This window comes from Silene latifolia, chromosome 5 (assembly GCF_048544455.1).
Source record: "Silene latifolia isolate original U9 population chromosome 5, ASM4854445v1, whole genome shotgun sequence".
Classification (NCBI taxonomy): domain Eukaryota; kingdom Viridiplantae; phylum Streptophyta; class Magnoliopsida; order Caryophyllales; family Caryophyllaceae; genus Silene; species Silene latifolia.
The window spans coordinates 51,959,547-51,980,472 of record NC_133530.1 but is presented as its reverse complement, the minus strand read 5'-3'; the positions used below and the strand labels follow the sequence as shown (position 1 = coordinate 51,980,472).

Genomic DNA, 20,926 nt, shown 5'->3' with positions numbered 1-20,926 from the left:
AGTAGGGAAGATTAAGTCGACTTGTAGGTGTTGTACAATCTAATCGATTCGGCTCCGGGATCCAAACTTTCCTAGGATTGTAAGACATAAACCAACTCGATCCATCACAACAATAATTGCTTGCTTATAATTTGAGAATATGTTTGTATGATCAATTACCATGAATCCCCTATGACCCCATGACACCCTAGTGCCTTTTATCAATTTTTACATCCCTTTTTAGTCATCTTGCTTGTTTACTTTTATCGCTATTTAGTTTAGTGATCTTCTACTCAAACCCCAAATTGTGACACCCCTAGACACCGCTAGTTGCAATTGAAAATCTCATCTCAATTCCCGTCCCTTGGGATCCGACCTTCACTTACCTCTTTACTAATTGTAGAGTTGTTTATGGAGTTATAAATCGTGTTTTGGTCTAGGTGCTCCTAACGAGAAGTACCGAAAACTAAACCCTCACGAGTGGGCACGACCAAAAATGGCGCCGTTGCCGGGGACGGTGTTAACTTGATTTAGATTTTCTTAAATTGTTATTAGTTGTGTCTTTCTTTCTTTGCCTTGGGGAAGTAAAGCTCCTCAAGGTTTGTTCTAATTATTTTCGAGTTGTTTGATATTTTGCATGTCTAGAAGGTCACAAGGTAACTTGTTACCATTTGATCACGAAATTGAAAGGACTTTGACAAACAATAGAAGACTTGCTAGAAGAACTTTGAGAGGTATTGGTGACTTTGTAGATATTCAACCAAACACTATTGAGTTCATCAACCCTTTTGCAAGAGAAGGTGAGGAGAACCCAACACAAAATCCAACACAAAATCAACCCACAATGCCTAAATTTTCATCACATTCCGTACCCACCGAAGAGAACCTACCCAATGGTACTCCCACACCACAACATTTAACCGGAAATTTTATTGCCAAATCCGCATTTATCCAATTAGTCGAAAGAAGCCAATTTGGGGGGATGCCTAGTGAAGACCCTCATTCTCACATGGAGACTTTTTGTGACTATTGTGATGCGATTTCTCAAACCGGTGTAACTCAAGACCAAATTCGATGGGTCTTATTCCCTTTTTCTCTAATTGGCACCGTAAAACAATGGTTGAAAGGCCTTGATAAGGCTACTCTCGGAATTGACTCTTGGAAAAAGTTGGCTCTAGCTTTCTACAAAAAGTTCTACCCACCGGAAAAGACTAACATGCTAAGAGCTCAAATTACGGGCTTTAAGCAAAGAGATGAAGAATCTTTGTATGAAGCTTGGGAGCGATTCAAGGGAATTTGTCGCTCATGTCCTCATCATGGACTTAGCGAGTGGTTCTTGGTACAACAATTTTGGAATGGTCTTTATGAAGACTCAAGAAACATTATCAACATGGGATCAAATGGAATGTTCACCGAAGTTGACGATAATCAAACTTGGAACAAGATTGAGGAAATGGCGGTCCATAACTCACAATATAGTAGACCTCGCAAGGCTATTAGAGGAGGAAAGCATGAAGTTGACTCCATTACTCAATTGGGTGCTCAACTTAGTGCTCACATTGATACCATCAACTTGAAGTTTGAAAAAGCTATGGCTAGACTTGAAGAAGCCTCAAAATCACCAAAGCATCATGTTAATGCCATGACGGCATCTTCATCAATCACAAGTGGGATATGTGAGAATTGTGGAACTTTGGGACATGACCAAAGTGAATGTAGGGGAACAAATGAACAAGTGAATGCTTTTCAAGCATACAAGAGTGGTACCCCTTATTCCAATTATTACAATGAAAACACCAAATTCCACCCAAATCTCTCATACAAAAGCCAAAATGTTCAAAACCCTCAACCAACATACACCCCACCTCCCATGAGAAACCAAAATCAAAGACCCTTTTACAACCAAAACCAAGGTTACCAAAATCAAACTCCATACAATCAACAAAATGACCAAGGTTTTGATGTTCAAAAAGCAGTCCTCCAAATGCAAAAGAATCAACAAGAGTTTTTCACTCAAATGCAAAAGGATAGTCAAGCAAAGGAAATCACCATCAACAACATCCTAGCTCACACCAAAATGTTGGAAACCCAATTGACTCAACTAGCATCTTCAAGCTCACAAAGACAAAAGGGGCAATTACCACCTCAAAGTAATCCCCCAAGACATGAAACGGTTAGTGCCATTCACTTGAGGAGTGGTACGAGGTATGAAGCACCAAAGAAGCAAGTTGAGGATGAAGTTGTGGAAGCTAGTGATAAAGAAGAAGTTGTGCAAAACTCCAAGGATGGAGAACCATCAAAGGAAGAAGTTTCAAAGAAAAATGAAGACAAGGCCAAGGAGAAGGAGCCCATTGTGATTATACTTCCTTTTCCAAGTCGTCAAGCCAAGCCCAAATTTTATGACCAACTTGGAAAATTTATGGAAATTGTGAAGAATTTGGAAGTCTCGATTCCTTTCACGGAATTAATTAATCACGTGCCAGCCTATGCAAAGTACATGAAAGACATCCTTACAAAGAAGAAGTCAATCCGGAAGCTTGAGACTATCGCCTTCACTAAGGTGAGTAGTGCAATCTTTCAAGGGAGTTCACCTCCGAAACTTAAAGATCCGGGAAGCTTCTCAATACCGTGTACCATTGGTGACACCACGATCAACAAAGCCTTATGTGATCTAGGGGCTAGTGTGAGTGTTATGCCGTACTCGGTAAGTAAAAGGTTAGGGATGAGAGAGCTTAAATGCACCAATATTACACTCCAAATGGCCGATAGATCGACGAAGACACCATTAGGGATATGAGAAGATGTTCCAGTAAGAGTTGGAAAATTTTTCATCCCGGTGGACTTTGTCATTGTTGACATGGAAGAAGACTCCAATATTCCGATCATTCTAGGTAGACCTTTCTTGCACACCGCGGGTGCGGTGATAGACGTGAAGCATGGAGAGCTCACTCTAGAAGTGGGAGATGAGAGCATAACTTTCAATCTTGACAAGACCATGAGAGCTCCCCGTTTGCATGAACCATGTTTTATGGTTGATCATTATAGCCGGAAGGATGATAGGAAGAAGTCGGAATTCCAATGGAAGAAGAAAGTTGATGATGCTCCATCAAAAGAGCAAGAGAATTGTAACAAAGAGAGCTTGAAAAGCTCACCAAAGTCAAGCAATGAAGAAGATAGCCTTGTCGGCCAAAGCAAGAAAGTGGGAGAGTTGTCTCTATCAACTCAAGAGATCTTTAGTGACCAAGTAGATGAAGTTTGCGGTCTTTGGGACGATGAGTTTGAAGGGATTTTCAATCCCTACATTGGTAATGCTATCGATCAAGACCAACATGAAGGACAACAAGTTCAAAGATCTATTGAGGATCTTTATCATGACAATGAACAAGCTTTTGACTACTTTTTCAAGGTGTTGAGTAACATCAACAACACCTTGGACATGCCCCTATGACATCTCACTAAGGATGAGAGTTTGGTGGAGTCCTCTCTAAACCACCATTTGTAAATATTTCTAACTCCCTAACTTGCATTTTAATTCATACATTGCATTTTTGTCATCTTTGGATTTTTTATGCCTTGATCAAGATATTCATCATTTTTTGAGAGAAGTGAGGGAGGGACTAATGATTTTATTGATGTGTAGTGCTTCAAATTAGTGTGGGGATAGCAATTACCTAGGCTATTCATGCCTTCGTAGTGCCCCTACAATGAAGAACACGGAATTTGAAGAATGAAAATGACATGGGATATGCAAGTGCACGGATGGAACTGAATCCGGGTAGACCAGGTGGAATCCGAGCGTCCCTATGGGTAATCCGCTCGTCTTATGGGAATCCGAGCGTCTGTGGAAGAATCCGTCCCTTCCAATTGAGCTGCAAAATTGAAAATTCGAATCGTTAGAGAATCCGAGCGTCAAGCCGAGAAGACGCTCGTCCGCAAGAAATCCGCTCGTCTTTGCAAGAAGACGCTCGTCTTTGCCGGTGCGAACAAGAAAATTCGCCAGTAACAGACCGCTCGTCTTTAAGGGAATCCGCTCGTCTGAATCGCAAGAATCCGCTCTTCTTCACTGAAAGACGCTCGTCTTTAGGCGAAATTCCTGAACCCAAATTGAGCAGAATCCGAGCGTCCCGAAGGGAATCCGCTCGTCTTCCCCCTACAGTTCGAAAATTTCGGGTGTTTTAAATACCCCTTCCCACATTCATTCATTCATATATTCAAACACTACCCCAAAACCCTCATCCTCTCCATCACCAAAAACAAGATTTCATCAACCAAATTCAACAAAATCAAATTCAAACTTCCTTACAACAACAATAAATCACTCCTTTTACAACAATAATCAATCCAAGTACCAAAATCTTCAACCTTTGAGTCGATTTTTGAAATACAAAGGCAAATCCTTTCATCTTAAAATCGATTTGGGTATAATTGGAAATTGAAGATTTTCAATCTTTTCTTGGTATAATCATCAATGGCAAGAATAAAAGGATTAACAAAGGCACTCAAGGCAAAGGCACTCTCAAAAAGGCAACAATGCCTTCAAGCAAAGAAAGCCTCAATGGCTATGGTGGTTGCTAATGCAAACTTGGAAGTTCAACAACAACAAAATCCTCCCTTGGAAGCAACAACATCAACAACTCCGGAAATTGCTCAATTATCAAACTATCTGGAGGTAATTTTCATTTCTAACTCCCATAGGGATACATTTGCCAAGTATGCTAAGAAAGCCATTCTACCCACCAAATTCATATGTGAAGATGCCTTGAACAAATTGGGTGTCCTTGAACAAACAAAAGCCTTCTTTGAAGCCATGGGGTTGGGAAAATTGTTTGCTACAAGAGAATTGACATAGCCCTCCATTACCTTGGAATTCTTAAGTTCATTGAAAGTGACTAAGGTAGAGACTAGAACATACATCGAGTTTCGACTTGCCAATGTGAATAGGCGCATCACCTTTGATGTTTTGAGTAAAGCATTAGGTCTTAGTGATACACCTTATTATCATAAGATGCCCGAAAAATATGACCCTCTCCTCTTTGGGAGGCGATTTCCGGGAAGAAATTTGAGAACTTTCATGCTTGTCGCGCTCTATTAGTCCACCATCCGGGCATTAGAGTGTGGCACAAAGTCATCGGGAATACTATAATTGCAAGAAAAGACACTAATCACTTTACAAAGCTCGATTGTGTTCTACTTGAGTCGGCCTTAAATGTCGGAAGTGAATTCACCAAGACTTACAATGCTCTAAGGCTTTTGGTGGAAAGATGGCTCAATATTGATTGTGGAAAGGAAGGCACCGCTTTTATCGTAAATGGAGGTCTAGTTACTCTCTTGGCCAAGGACTTTGATCCAAATTTCAACAAGGATAACACCTATGTGGCGATCAAAGAGGGTCATCTCATTGACATGGATGCCATGATTAACAAGTACAAGTGGGTCAAGCATAACTCTCTTGACACCAACTATGGGTGGCTAACCAATGATGCTAGATCTTTCACTTTGCCTTCCAAGATATGCCGCTTGAGTGCTCATCGAACAAACTACCTACTTCTACTCTCAAAGGACGCCGAGTACATCATCCGTCAATAAAGGGGCGAAGTTGAAAAACCCTCCTCCTCCATTGTCACACCACCCTATCCATTCAAATATCAAGAGTTCAAACCCGAAGGTGTTGAAGTGGGCAATGACTACATGACTCTACTTATGCAAGAGATGCACAAACAAGCTTATAATGATCGAGTAGATGCATACTTGGCCCAATATCCACCCCTCTTTCATTTAGCTAGGCAAGGACTATTTGATCCTTCATGTCCTTTGCCTAGTTGGGCGGATAAGGAGGTCTTCTTTCCAAGTACATCTAGGAGTGAAAGACCGGGTGAAGATGAGAATGTCGATGATGAGGTTGTTGATGATGAGGGCATTGTTGAAGAGGTAGATAAAGAAGGAGAGGCTAATGAAGATGATGAAGGAAGTGATGAAGGAAGTGAGCAAGGAAGTGAAGAGGGGAGTGGAGATGAGTCCACTTCTATGGAGGAAAATGATGACAATGATGATATGGTGGAAGACTAGCAAGCTTTGGAGGCTCCTACCCTCTTGAGGTTTGTCTACTTCTTTCTTTGTTTTATTTATTTTATCTTGATCATAGCTTGGAGAGTCCTAGCAACATAGAGGACTAACACCTCGGCTCCATTGAGGTGTTCTTTTATTGTTCCCATTTGAAAAATCCAAAATGACAAATTAGTTTCATGCATTGCATCTTGTGTGCATGAACTACCCCCAAATTTAAGACATTAGAAATAATGTCTATTTTGGTTTGGGGAAGTACATGCATACGCAACGGGAGGTAATCTAAATTACGCTCTCCGTCATAAACAAAAACCCATGCATCATGTAGTGTAGATTATTATAGCTTGCATTTAGTATAAAATTCATGCATCATACTTGCATAATTTCCTATCATATTGGCCATTGAGGACAATGCCCATATTAGTGTGGGGATGAGAAATTCTAACTTAACTTTTATTCAAAAATCCAAAAAAATCAAAAATTTCGAAAAAGCAAAAAAAAAAAAATAAAAAAAATTTAAAAATTGAAAACCCAAAAACAAGTTCATTTCCTTTGTAGTGTAGTCTTGTATATATTGTTTTGTATATATTGTGTTTGTTCATCCTTGTTCGCATTGATCGACTACGCCACATCCGAGACATGAGGATGTTGAAGACCGCATGGTATGATCTTTCCAATCTCCTTTTTCCTCTTTATGTTAATGACTATGTGGCTTTATTTTGATTGATGCGGTAAAAACACAATGTGAACTTAGGACTTGCATTTAGATTATTTGGCATACTAGTTGGTAGAATCATATGGATTAGGATGTATAAATGTTAGTTGCATCATGGCATGTAGTTGCATGTTAGAAAATTTTGTGAAACCGTCTACTTGGGAAGCTTGACAAGTGTATATAAGGCCCTAGTAGACGCTTTTTTTCTTCTTAAGACTTTGCTTGTTAGAATACTTGTAAAACACCCTAGGATGTGTCATGCTAGTATCATTTGACCCATGGATTAAGGCCTAGTCAAGAGTACCTTGTGGTGTGATAACTCCTTGGCTACCGTTTATTCCAAGGTGACCCTTGAAACCATGCATCCATCATCCATGTTCTACCACATTTTTGTCATCAAAGGGAATGGGCACAAAAAGAAATCAAATTTGAGTTCAAGAAATGAATTGAAAAGTGAAATAAAGTTTGCAAATTGTATCAAATGAAAAGAGGAGCAAAAATAGAACTCCTATGCTTCAAATATAAGCCACCCTCACTACATATGGGGTGACTTTGAAAATGTTCAAAAGAAAATGCAGAAGTTGAAAAGTTGTCAAGTATTGAATTGCCAAAAATCAAAAGAAATGGCAAAAGAAAGTGTTCTCAAATGTCAAATGCCACAAGAAATTGGGGGGAAAAACAACAACAAAGCAAACTCCCAAAATGAAACTCAAATACTATTGATCCCTTTATCCATTGTATCCATTTTTGTGCATGGTAGAGAGGGGACGACCCTTCTTCTTGTCTAGGCAAGAGGGGGAATTCCGCGATCCTCCAGTGTTTCTAACGCCATAGGGAGTCTACTCTTGACAAAAGTATTTAACGATTGAGGACAAAGGTACCCTAGCTTGACACAACTTGGAGGTGATTTATTGGTATCCTTCTAGGCTTAGTAGTTTGAACAAATTGCATCTATGAAGGAGTGTGTACCCTTGAATTGCTTCCCTTGTAGATAATTTCTGCCACTTAGATGAGGAAAGTGGCTATTCTTTTGTAGATGCATCCATTACTTGATTTTGTGTGCTTTAATATTTGGATGTGTCGCCATTTTGGCAAGACCCACCTTGCCTTGCAAGAAGGCATCCTACCTCATGGTTATCTTGTTGTGAGTTGAAGGGACAGAGTGAGACCCGCTAATTGTCTCATATCGGCTACGCTATTAGGTTAGTTTAAATAATGGTCCTAGTCTTTGTCACCTCTTTACTCGGGACGAGCAAAGGTTCGGTTTGGAGATATTTGATGTGACCAAAATTTGAGCACATTTAGTCCCCGAATTAGCCTTGTTCCCATGCTTTTTAGTGCATATTTGGGTCATTTATTGTCTTTAGTCCTTTGTTTTGCATATTCTTTGAGGTTTTGTTTTCTTGGTAGGAAAGGAGTGCAAACCTTGCATTTTCATGGCAAAATAGGGCTAAATTGATTGAATTCAATGACCAAGCATCAAAGAGAAGACAAGACTAGAAGGCCTTTGTACATACTATAGTAGATGGGCAATGATGAGAAAAGATCCTTGCATCTACGAGGAAATCCTCAAGGATTTTATGAAGAGAAAGGAAGAAAAGAAGAAAGGAAGAAGCTGTAAGACAATCCGAGCGGATTGCCCACAAGCCGCCCGTCCAAGATAGGCAATCCGAGCGTCTTCCTCAGCTGGACGCTCGGCCAAATCCACCACAATCCGCCCGTCTTCCCCAAGAATCCGCTCGGCCATAACCTCCACAATCCGCCCGTCCCGTGCCCTGGACGCTCGGATTGTGTGACAGCTAATCCGTCTTCTACTCGTTAAAGGAAGGATGCGCATATTTTTCAAGGACCGCGAAAAGGAGACCGAGTCTCCTTGAGACCGGCGATTCCTCAAGGACTTAATCGTCATTTAAGCCCTTAGTAAACCCTAATTTATGTACCTAATCCTTACTATAAATACCCCATTAGTCTAATTAGATTAGCATGTTCTTCTAAGCAATCTTTAGTATAGTTAATATCAATCAAATCTCTCTTTAATCTTGTAATCAACATTTAATCAAGTCTTAATACAAATTTCATCTCCTTAATCTCTCTTTTGTTCATCTTTCATTTTGGGTAATTGAAGATTATTTGGGTTATTATTGGGAGATTGACAACCTTCCAATCAATCATCAAGTACTTCTATTATTCTTTGCTTTATTATTGGAATCATTAGTAGGTATAATTCTCTTAATCCCTTTTTAATTATTGTTAATTATTTTTATTTATTCATAATGTTTTACTTTGTTGGTATGATTGACAACCTTGCTAGCATGTTCAACATGATTATGAGTGAGTAGTTTCCTTAGCTAGGGTTAATGGGTAATTAGGGGAAACCAACATGGGGGATGATTCATGCTTAAATTAATATGTTTTCATAAGTTTATTTGCTTGCTTGTTGTGATCTCGACTTATGCACATGTTATGTTTGATGAAATGCGAGCCTATGAATCCTTGCATTTTTTACCCATCACCTATCTTTTCAATGAGACTTGTAAGACATAAACCAACTCGAGCCTCATTAGACCATGTATATAGTCGAGTAGGGAAGATTAAGTCGACTTGTAGGTGTTGTACAATCTAATCGATTCGGACCCAAACTTTCCTAGGATTGTAAGACATAAACCAACTCGATCCATCACAACAATAATTGCTTGCTTATAATTTGAGAATATGTTTGTATGATCAATTCCCATGAATTCCCTATGACCCCATGACACCCTAGTGCCTTTTATCAATTGTTTACATCCCTTTTTAGTCATCTTGCTTGTTTACTTTTATCGCTATTTAGTTTAGTGATCTTCTACTCAAACCCCAAATTGTGACACCCCTAGACACCGCTAGTTGCAATTGAAAATCTCATCTCAATTCCCGTCCCTTGGGATCCGACCTTCACTTACCTCTTTACTAATTGTAGAGTTGTTTGTGGAGTTATAAATTGTGTTTTGGTCTAGGTGCTCCTAACGACAAGTACCGAAAACTAAACCCTATCGAGTGGGTACGACGACTAAGCCTAAACAATTGACAATGTTATTAATACCGAGTTTATCATAATCATATATTTACCTTTGCATGTGTGACCCGACTCCCCTAGACTCCCTTTTATCATATAGTTTTCATATTAATATTTGTTAGTCATCAACCAAACAACAAACAAACCCAAAACGAAATCGACCTTGATAAGAATCTTTCCATAGCATTTCACAACGCAATTCCCGTCTCCTTGTGTTCGACCCCTATTATTACATTAATTTGTGTATAGGGTAATTATCTTTGCATAGGTACACGATAAGCCTATCACTTCCCAAATACTACGCCATGTATAGCTCAGAGTCACCTTGAAACCGGCCTCCATAAAGTCGAAGCGAGAAGTACTTCCCTTTTAAAACACGAACCATCAAACTATTTGTCTTTGTTGTCAACCTCCATAAAATCACTTACGCAACAAAGCTTTATTAAATAGCTTAAAATTACGAAAACCAAGACCCCCTCGACACTTAGGTCGGCACATCTTATCCCACACAACCCAAGAAATCTTCCTTTGACCATTCTCCGTACCCCACCATAACTTAGAAACCAAAGAACGCAATTCATCACAAAAATTAATCGGGAGTTTAAACACGTTCATCGCATAGGTAGGAATAAATTGAGCTACGCCTTAATCGAACTTCCTTCCCGCCTTACGAGCAACATCCTCGCCAACACCGTAACTTCTTGCTCATTTTATCCCGAATTATAGAGGAAATACCCTTCTTAGACCGACCTACAACAGCGGGTAAACCAAGATATTTCTCCTGCACCATGACCTGCTTCACTCCTAAAATAGCCGCGACCCTCTGCCGTCGCGCCATTGTCGTTCCATGACTAAACGACACTGTTGTTTTATCAATATTTACCAACTGACCTGACATACGCTCATGACCTTTTAAAATACCCCGTACCACCAGATCCTCCGACTCTTTTGCTTTCACAAAAAAATACTGTCATTGGCAAATAATAAATGTGACACACATGGAGCAGACAGGGCGACCCGGATCCCATGGAGCGATCCAATCTCAAGAGCCCTCCTCATCATACCAGACAACACTTCAGCGCATAAAATAAATAAATAGTGATAAATGGGATCACCTTGGCGGATACCTCTATTAGGAACAAAAACTTGATAATAGGACCCATTCACCACCACCGAGTATTGCACCGTACGAACACATTTCATAACACAATTACTCCATCCTGCATCAAACCCAATTCGACCCAGCACAGCTTCCAAAAAACCCAATTCCATCCGGTCATATGCCCACCTCCACTTTTAGAGCCATATGCCCACCTCCACTTCGAGCATTCTTCATATAATGAATCATTTCAAATGTCACAAGAATATTATCCGTAATAAGCCTATCAGGTGTAATGCACTCCGATTTTCCGACACGATATCACCAAGAAATCTCTTCAACCTATTCACAAGCACCCTAGAAACCAACTTATAAACTACATTACATAAACTAATAGGCCTAAAGTCTGTCATTTTATCAGGTGATTTTTTCTTAGGAATCAGCACAATATTAGTCATATTAATTCCATTAGGAAAAGGGGTACCATTAAGAATACTCAAAACAGAACATACCACAGACGGACCAACAATATGCCAATAAGTTTGATAGAATAGACCGTTCATCCCATTTGGACCCGGGGCCTTCAATGGATGCATCTGGTTCAACGCATGCACAATCTCCTCTACATTATATTCCTCCCAAAAAATCATATTCATTTCCTCCGTCACACGCCCGACCACCCCCTCCAGCATCTCATCGAACCCACAAGGAGAGTCAGACGTAAACAATTCCGTAAAATAATCAATTGCACAACCCTAAATAGCCTCCTTCCCCTCATAAACACGACCCCCTATAACAACCCTATCTACTAAAGTGCCTTACCAAGGCCTACCTTAGAAAACGGAAGTGCTACCATCTCGGTTACCCGAGGTAGTAAGCATAACAGATACCATAATGAAACACAATTATATAAAGTATAATAAATTAAAGTTACAATTCCATAACCTCAAATGAAAAGTGATTACAACCAAAGTGTCATAAAATAAAGTCTACTAGCGATCAGCCGAAGCTATGACAAATCTAGACTCCGCGACATCCCATCTGTCCCACAAGAGAGCTCAAGCAATCATAACTTGCTAGATATCTGCTCACCACCCCCCAATGGATCACCGCAGGTTTTGCAACAACAGAAAAGGGGTCAGTCAACTCCACAATAAAACATGCTATAACAACAACAATATCCATCCAATCTCAATCCTGCAACAATATAAACTTCAATATCCAAGTATCATTATCTGAGCAGTAGCCCATATCTGCTAGGTAACCCATCGCAACAGGTACCCACACCGCCAGTGGGAGACCGCAACAACAATAATACCAAATAACAACTAATCTCCACATTACCATCATAACAATAATCACACAATATCAAAATACTTGTAGTAATACATACAAAGGACTGAGTAGGGAAGCCCTATCTTATTGGCAAATTACGCAATCAACACAACAACAAGGCTAAAATTGATCCTTTACGAAATCTCCACCTAACAATAATAAAACAAGCGATTACTAACTATAATTCATCATTAACTATTCATTCTCAAGGACCAATCGAATTAGGATTTATAGCCAATTGACTAAACGCAAAAAAGGTAGAAATCTAGGACTTACAAACTGGTAGGCAAGCGAACAACAAAATCCGAACACCGAAATGATAGATCCTCGCTTGATAGTTGATTAGGGTGATTAAGGAGTGAATTAGGTTGTAAAAGTGATTATGAAATGTTAATGACGTGTAAAATGATAAATATATACTCCTAAATCATTCTAATCTAAACCGCGAAAAATAACCCGTTAGACCAGGTGAGGTACTCGGCCGAGTACGCCCTACTCGACCGAGTTCCCCACAACTCGGCCTAGTGCACCCAAAATATTAGTATGTCTAAAAGCACTCGACGGCCCACTCGGTTGAGTACGACCTACAAGACCGAGTTCACTGTGTCCAGAAATCTTTGGTATTACAGTCTTCCCTCCTTAAAAGCGAATTTCATCCCCGAAGTTCACAACATACCTTTTACAACCATGCGTAACCCAAACTACTAACCACACTACTCAAAAAGAATACCCAACTCGAAAAGAACACTCAACTCGAAAGACACCAACCATACTCCGAACCATAATCAAACTATGACCACAGAAATCGAAACACAACCATACTAACCTCAAAACTACCTAAAACACATGCGATTATCTCCTACCTCCTCAAAAGACAAAGGATACGACCCCGTAACCAAACATACTTGATAAAAAAGATGTGGATAATACTCCGTCATTGCCTCTTCCGGCTCATGTAGCCTTTTCAACATTGTGATTAGACTTTAGAGTATAACACCTAAAGCAAGATAGTTTCACCATTCTTTGTCTTGCGCACCTTACGATCCAATATCTCCTTCGGTACCTCTGCATAAGTGAGAGCTTCATCCAGCTCAATATTTTCCACCTCAAGCACATGATATGGATCACTCACATATTTTCGAAGATGTGACACATGGAATACATTATGCACCCGATCAAGAGATGGTGGCAAAGCTAGCCGATAAGCTACTTCACCTACTCGATCAAAAATATCATATGGACCAATATATTTCTGACTCAACTTCCCTCTCTTGCCAAATCTCATAACGCCGCGCATAGGTGACACTTTCAAAAGGACCTTGTCACACACCTCAAACTCGATATCTCTGCGATGCAAATCTTCATAACTCTTTTGCCGATCCTGAGCTACTTTCATCTTTTGTCGAATCAAGTGCACCTGCTCAATCATATGTTGTACCATTTGTGGTCCTAAAACCACAGCTTCAGCACTATCATCCCAACACACTGGACTCCTACACTTCCCCCCATACAACGCCTCAAATGGTGCCATCCCAATACTCGTGTGATAGCTGTTGTTGTATAAAAACTCAATCAAATCAAGTCTATCTTCCCAACTCCCACCGAACTTCATCGCACAAGCTCGCAACATGTCTTTTAAGGTTTTGATGGTCATTTCGGTTTGACCATCTGTCGCAGGATGAAATGCCGTACTCATCTTTAAGGTAGTCCCCATCAATTCCTGCAACTCTTGCCAAAACCGTGATATAAACCTCGCATCTCTATCTGACACAATATCCTTTGGTACCCTATGTAATCGTACCACATGCTTCCTGTACCCGAGAGCCAGTTGAATCTTACTCCAAGTATCTTTCATTTGAATAAAATGAGTTGACTTTGTCAGACGATCGACAATTCCCAAATCATATTATTACCATGTTGAGTTCTTGGTAACCCCACAATGAAATTCATAGAAATCGATTCCCATTTCCATTCAGGCACCTTAAGTGGCTGAATATTACCTTGTGGTCTCCGTTGTCCCCCCTTGACCCTTTGACAAGTAAAACACCTAGCCACAAACTCCGCTATCTATTTCTTCATACTGGGCCACCAGAACGTCTTCTTCAAGTCCTTATAGAGCTTGTCACTCCCGGATGTACTGAATAGGGAGTGCAATAAGCCTCCATCATAATCAATTTCTTCAACTCAACATCATTAGGCACACATCACCTCTCATCGAATTGGACACTCCCATCTGCATGGATAGAAAATATTGAAACCGTAACCTTCTCCACCCATGTCTTCTACTCCTGAATCTTAGGATCAAGTACCTATTTCCTTTTGTTGTCATCATAAAGTTCGGTCGCAATAGTCAAATCACCTATGGTATCTCCCTTGCGAATCATGTGAATCCCCATCTTAGTAATTTCATCTTTCAATTTCATCAGTGACATGGCGGTGCATAACTAATGCACACTCTTTCTACTCAAAGCATCTGCAACCACATTAGCCTTCCTTTCATGATATATCTCCATATCATAGTCCCTAATCAGCTCCATCCACCTTCTTTGACGCATGTTCAACTTCTTTTGAGTGTAGATGTACTTCAAACTCATATGATCTGAAAACACTTTAATGGTTGCCCCGTATAAATAATGCCTCCAAATCCTTAGAGCAAGTACAACTGCACCCAACTCCAAATCATGAGTAGGATAGTTCTCCTCATACGACTTCAACTGTCTAGAAGCATAGGCAATGAATTTTCCATTGTGCATCAAGACACATCCCAATCCATTCTTCGAAGCATCAGTATAAAATTCGAAGTTCTCACTCACCTCAGACAAAGCTAGAATGGGAGATTTAGTCAAACGCTCCTTTAATGTTTGGAACGCCGTCTCACAACTCTCATCTCAATGAAATCTGGTCTCTTTCCTCATCAAATCTGTCATAGGTTTAGCAATCTTGGAAAAATAATTCACGAACCTTCTGTAATAGCCAGCCAAACCTAAGGAACTCCGAATTTCAGCAACATTCTTCGGTGCTTCCCAGTTTGACACCGCCTCGATCTTACTAGGGTCCACAACTACACCATCCTTTGAAATCACATGGCCTAGAAAGGCCACCTTCTCTATTCAAAACTCACACTTGGACAACGTAGCATATAGCTGGTTATCTCTCAAAGTTTGTAAGACCAACCTCAAATGCCCCTCATGCTCTTCCTTAGTCTTAGAATAGAGTAAGATGTCATCGATGAAAACCACCACAAATCTATCCAGAAACGGATTGAAGATCCGGTTCATAAGATCCATGAACATTGCTGGTGCATTAGTCAACCCGAAAGACATCACCACATACTCATAGAGACAATACCGCGACCAAAAGTCTTTTTAGGAATATATTCATCCGCAATCCTAAACTAGTGATAACCCGATCTCAGATCATTCTTTGAAAATACCCCAGCTTCACTCAACTGGTCCAAAAGATCATCAATCCTCGGCAAAGGATACCTGTTCTTCATAGTAACATGGTATAACTCTCTGTAGTCGATGCATAACTTGACTCTATTCCACAGCAAAGGTCGTCCCAAAGCAGCCCCCAAACATGGTCTAAGAACAACCCATAAACACGCCTAAACAACCTTGGTAAGACGGTCTTAAGATGACTTTTTAAGCATGAAAAAGATGGAAATCCTCCCATACAAATAACCCAATACATACATGGATATACACTTGAGATTTAAAGCTAACGATTTGGTTCAAATCGACAACAAGAATTAACTCAAAACAGTCACAAAACACAGCTAAAACATCCTATAAAACATGGTTTCAAGGTCTCATGTGAGACCGTCTTAAGACGAAATTTTAAGCATGTAAAAGACAATATTCACCCATTTAAACTACCACATTCATTCACTCTGAAACTAAAGTCACAAACTTTACTCAAATTAACCATGTAAATCTTGTATAAAACGGTCACATTCAATAATGGTACAAAACAAGTAAAAATGATAACTTTATTCAATAAAAGAGGTAAGCTACCACATAAACACACATAAATCTAGCATAATATCGAGTAAACTATCACCGTTACCTTCTTAGCTCTTCAATATTTAGGAGAATGTCCACAACAAAGCTATCTTCTTCCGGGTTGTCCAAGTTTATACCTAGACACCGAAAAACAACAATTAGTAACCATTTTCGAGGACAAAAATGGGACGGCCAGAATGTAGCTTGTATCAAGATGGATTTTTCTTACATAGAGAGGTAGAGGACGGAATAAGGAAGAATTTGGCGCGAAAATGAGTCGATTTGGTTAAGAAATGAGTAAGTTATGGAGATTTTAGTGAAGGAAGGAAAATTGTTCCAATGGAGGTGATACCATGGATGAGTGTTGCTGAAAGTTTGTGCAAAAATGAGAGGATAGGGTTCATCTACAATGATTGGTGGAAATATAGAGATAAGAGGGAGGTCCATTAGTCAAATTCGGCCCAAAACACCTAAATTGAGTCGATTTTCGCTAGAAAACACGTCTCAAGTCTACTATAACTTGAGTTAGAAATTATTATTATTATTATTATTATTATTATTATTATTATTATTATTATTATTATTATTATTATTATTATTATTATTATTATTATTATTATTATTATTATTATTATTATTATTATTATTATTATATAACTAAAACTATATATTTCTTTGAAAATTAGATTTAAAAAATATAATTATTTAATAAAGCGATAAAATATTTTAAAACGATTTTGCTAAAAAGCGGGTGTTATACAACGTCATACTACCGTCCTTGTTTTTCATCAATTGAACTGGATCACACCAAGGTGATACACTAGGTCGAATGTATCCCTTATCCAACAAGTCGTTCAGCTGTTTCTTCAACTCTTCCAACTCTTTTGGTCCCATACGGTACAGAGCCTTAGATATAGGTCTCGTCCCCTGTTTAAGCTCAACACTGAAATCAATGCCCGTCTTAGAAGGTAACCCTGGTATCTCTTCTGGAAAGACATCATCGAATTCACATACCACCTTTATCTCTGCTGCTGACGACTCCTCCAATCGAGTATCTCTCACATGGCAAAGGATCATAGGACACCCCTTCCTCAAACATGACTTAAAGTCATAGTTGCAATCATCTTTACCTTGGGTTTTATAACAAACCCCCTGACACTCTAATTCCCTTAGAACCTTTTAAGGACACCTTCTTTTGACGACAGTCTATCTTGGCCTCATACTTACCCAACTAGTCCATCCCAACTATGACATGAAACCAATTCATAGGAAACTCAAGTAAATTAACTAGTAAGTCCACTTGCCCAACCACCATTGACACCTCTTTATATAACTTATGACATGACATTGACTCCCCTAATGGTATAAACACATTATCTTTCACCAACTCATACTCTGCCAAACCCATGGTTAAAGCATGACCTCTAGACACAAATGAATGGGATGCCCCTGAATCAGACAAAACAAAAGTCAGTTTATTATTAACAAGAAAAGTACTAGTAACGACTTGCGCATCATCCTCAGCCGCCTGTTTACCCATCATAATTAGTTTGCCAGTACTCTTCTGACCTCCCCCTTGAACAGTAGTCGCTGATGTGATAGGCGTAGCTGACGAATTCTGATTCACACTGTTGTTCGGGCGCTAATAGGATCCACCATTGCTGCAGTTATAGCCGCCATTGTTGTTGCTCTAACCTCCCTGGTTGTTCCATGACCCAGCTGGCTTGTTACTCGGAGTTTGCGAATAGTTCCCCTGATAAGGTCGCAGAAAGCCGCCGTCTCCTCCAGCACTCTTACACTCAAACCGTTTGTGGGCTATCCCACCATAGTTGAAGCATTGCAAGGCAGAGTTGTCGCTCGTACTTATGAAGCGCAAGTTAAGCCCTGTTATCTTTTGCTTAATTTCAGCTCTCATTGAACTCAGTTCAGCCTAGCTTATTTCAGCTTTATTTATCTAAGCAAATTATGATTCACTTCAGCTTCATTCAACTCACTTCAACTTATTTTAGTTCAGCTCAGCTCCATTCAGCACAATAAAACATAGCCTTAGTACAATATAAGGGGGAGGAGATTCGAACCCACTCTCTTTTGTCATGATACCTCCATTTTAGCCATTAGACTAAACCTTAACCTTGTTAGTATAATTAACTCATATCATACAAATTCGAAACCCATTATCAATATCTAAGATCTGCTTATATATCCTTATTTATTTATTTTGTTAGAAGAGATATTGGACCTTTTGGAACAATGGGAGTTCCGGGGTCCCGACTCTAAAATGCATGGGCCAAAAAAAGAAGAAAGAAAAATAATAAAAGGTGTAACAAAGATTGAACAAAGGAAGCCTGCAAGTCAGTATCGAATATACGTAAACAACATATTAGCTGCCCAACTGTTTATAGCACTAAAATATAGACAACTCCTCAAAGTCAAATACTTGTTTAATTAAGGCTGGATAATTCCTGTGAAATGTAGCATACTGAATAGCGATATAATGCCTATAAAATTACAAATTACAATTAAATAGTCACTGGAATATGTGAATAATGTCAATGTATAACTGTTATCTATCGTACGCTATGCATGCTAAGTGGGAGGATCGTCATATTTCGTTATCAAACCATTCCATACTTATCATTGTTACCGTATTAGAAAATAAGGTTAATGAACGTTGCTTTCTCCAAGTAACAAAAAATTTGAACATTTTGATGTACATTTTTGCTCGATTGGTAAGTACCCCCTCCGTCCCGGTCAATTGTTATCCTTTAATTTTGGTATAATTATACAAAGATCAAAGAAATAGGAGAGAGCCAATTACTAAATAACAAGTGGAGCAAATTGTGTGTGAATGACCAAATTGCTCATCAAAATCATTTTTAAAATAGAAAGTAAAACAATTGACTGAGACACCCAAAAATGGATATGACAATAAATAATCGAGATAAAGGGAGTACTAAGTAACAATCTAAAGTACTTGGTAGTTGCTAAAGAAGTGCAAGGAGTTAAACAACGACAAGCGCTGGACAATCAAGTTGGAGTATACTTATCGAGAAAGAAATTGAGTAAGCGACTGGCTCGACAACTACGGAGTCAATTATTCCAGCACCATTTCGACCATTTTGGACTATCCTCCTTTTGACCTCCGATCTATTCTAGGAGAAGACATTTTCAGGGTGGCGTTCTCCCTGTTAAAATAATGAGACTTTTCTACATTTAGGTTCATGCACTTAGTTAATACCATGAATCTAGATTATTTATAAATAGTGTATGTACTATGTATCTAGATCATTCATGAATCATGCATAATGTATGTACTATGAATCTAGATCATTCATGCATATGTATGTACTATGAATCTAGATGATTCATGCATACATCCTAGAATCTGAAAAGGATCATAGAATATGAAAGGATGCATATCACCTATAAATACCATGTAATCCTAAGGCATTGTAAACAATTAACATATCAATACAATCGATCAATATCAATCAAACTATTTCGGTCACAAACTATTTCCTTCTCTCAAACTTATTTCTCTCCACTTTCCCACATAAACTACCCCAAATTCCAACATCTGGCATCAGAGACATTAAGGATCTTAAAGGGCCTCTTGAAGTATGGCTTTAAGTTAAAGTGTTTCTCTCCCTGCAATCCCAAACATTGCAGGAGAAAGTTTCGATTATTGGAGTGTCAAAATGAAACTATTTTTTAAAGTTTTGTGATTTATGGGAGATTGTGGAAAAGGGTTTTGAAGCAAGAGTAGAAGGAAGTGAATATTCCGCTGCGCAACTACAACAACTAAAAACTGATGAAATGAAAGATGCAAGGGCACTTTCGTATATCCATAGTGCTGTTTCGAACAACATAACACCAAAAATCATCCGGGCATCATCAGCAAAAGAAGCCTAGAAAACTCTTTTGGAGGAATTTCATGTGTCTGAGAAAGTAAGGATTGTAAGACTCAATAAACTAAGAAGAGATTATGCAAATATAAAGATGATACCCGACGAAAACATTAAAGAATATTCGTCAAGATTCATGGAACTTGTGATGACACAATCGTTCCAAAGGTGCTAGTAACTCTCAATAGTAAGTTCAATACTATTGCCTCTATGATTGAAGAATTTAAAGATTTGAGTACACTCGGCACTACCAAGTTGTTTGGTTCACTGTTGGCACACGAGCAAAAATTCATCAAAAGCGATGTAAGCCTAACTGAAGGTGCTTTCCAAACTAAGCATATATCAAAGTTACCTTATCTAAAAGAAGTTAATGGTAAACATCTGAAGGGTAACAAATGTTCATCCACACCTAGAAATTTTCCTCCATGTGGCACTTGTGGCAAAAACAATCATTCTGAGCAAAATTGTTGGTTTAAGGGGAAACCCAAACTACAATGTATATTTTGCAAGAAATTTGGCCATTTTGAGAAAAATTGTAAAATTAAAGCCAAACAAAACTCACAAGATAAGTCCACCCACCAAGCAATTGAGGATCATCTATTTCAAGTTTGTCAAAGTGAAAATTCTGGCAACAAGCAAAAATGGCTCATCGACAGTGGTTGTACAAGACATATGACTCATGATAAGAATATTTTCACTCAACTTGATACTTCAAACACGTATCATGTTCATGTGGAAAATGGAGCGGTCTTAGAGACACAAGGAAAGGGAACC

The 20,926-nt window shown here is 39.0% G+C and overlaps 1 non-coding gene across 1 annotated transcript; it reads right to left on the bottom strand.

Moving 5' to 3' along the window:
* Positions 1-1,195: 1,195 nt before the first annotated feature.
* LOC141658367 (small nucleolar RNA R71) lies at positions 1,196-1,302 on the bottom strand. The gene has a single exon (XR_012549257.1). It is a non-coding gene; the product is annotated as a small nucleolar RNA R71 (small nucleolar RNA).
* Between the last annotated feature and the right edge of the window lie 19,624 nt (positions 1,303-20,926).